Here is a 372-nt window from a genome sequence, read left to right as displayed (position 1 = left end):
TCGAGATGAAGTCCCATACAGTTTAGCGATATTTGCAATAATAATCGAGATATTAATTTTTGTAATTGTACTGATGAGAGTACGTTGATCTGAAACGGCAAGACGAGTAAGCGGCCATGCCGAACGCCGAGCAACGGCGAGCAAGGTGGCACCGCACACCACTTTCCCTCTTGCCTCTCCATCGCACTACCGGCAGTTAAATTTTGATAAACTGGGGCGAACTATACCTTAAGTGGCCGGATCGTTTCTCTCAGCGTGCTCTTAGTAAACGATATTTAGTAAGCGCTGTATGGGACTTTTGTGTTCATCTCGATCCCATCTATCTTTCTATGGTCGGAAAAGTATCGCGGGACACCCTATATATATATATAT

At 44.4% G+C, this 372-nt stretch overlaps 1 protein-coding gene across 3 annotated transcripts in view; it reads right to left on the bottom strand.

Moving 5' to 3' along the window:
* The window catches only part of LOC108757035 (KH domain-containing, RNA-binding, signal transduction-associated protein 3-like), a 7,761-nt gene that overhangs the window by 2,657 nt on the left and 4,732 nt on the right, over positions 1-372 (bottom strand). The window lies entirely within an intron of this gene.

Source organism: Trachymyrmex septentrionalis, unplaced genomic scaffold, assembly GCF_001594115.1.
Source record: "Trachymyrmex septentrionalis isolate Tsep2-gDNA-1 unplaced genomic scaffold, Tsep1.0 scaffold131, whole genome shotgun sequence".
In the NCBI taxonomy this organism is placed as follows: domain Eukaryota; kingdom Metazoa; phylum Arthropoda; class Insecta; order Hymenoptera; family Formicidae; genus Trachymyrmex; species Trachymyrmex septentrionalis.
Note: the sequence above shows the minus strand (reverse complement) of the source record. Positions and strands in the feature narration are given on the sequence as shown.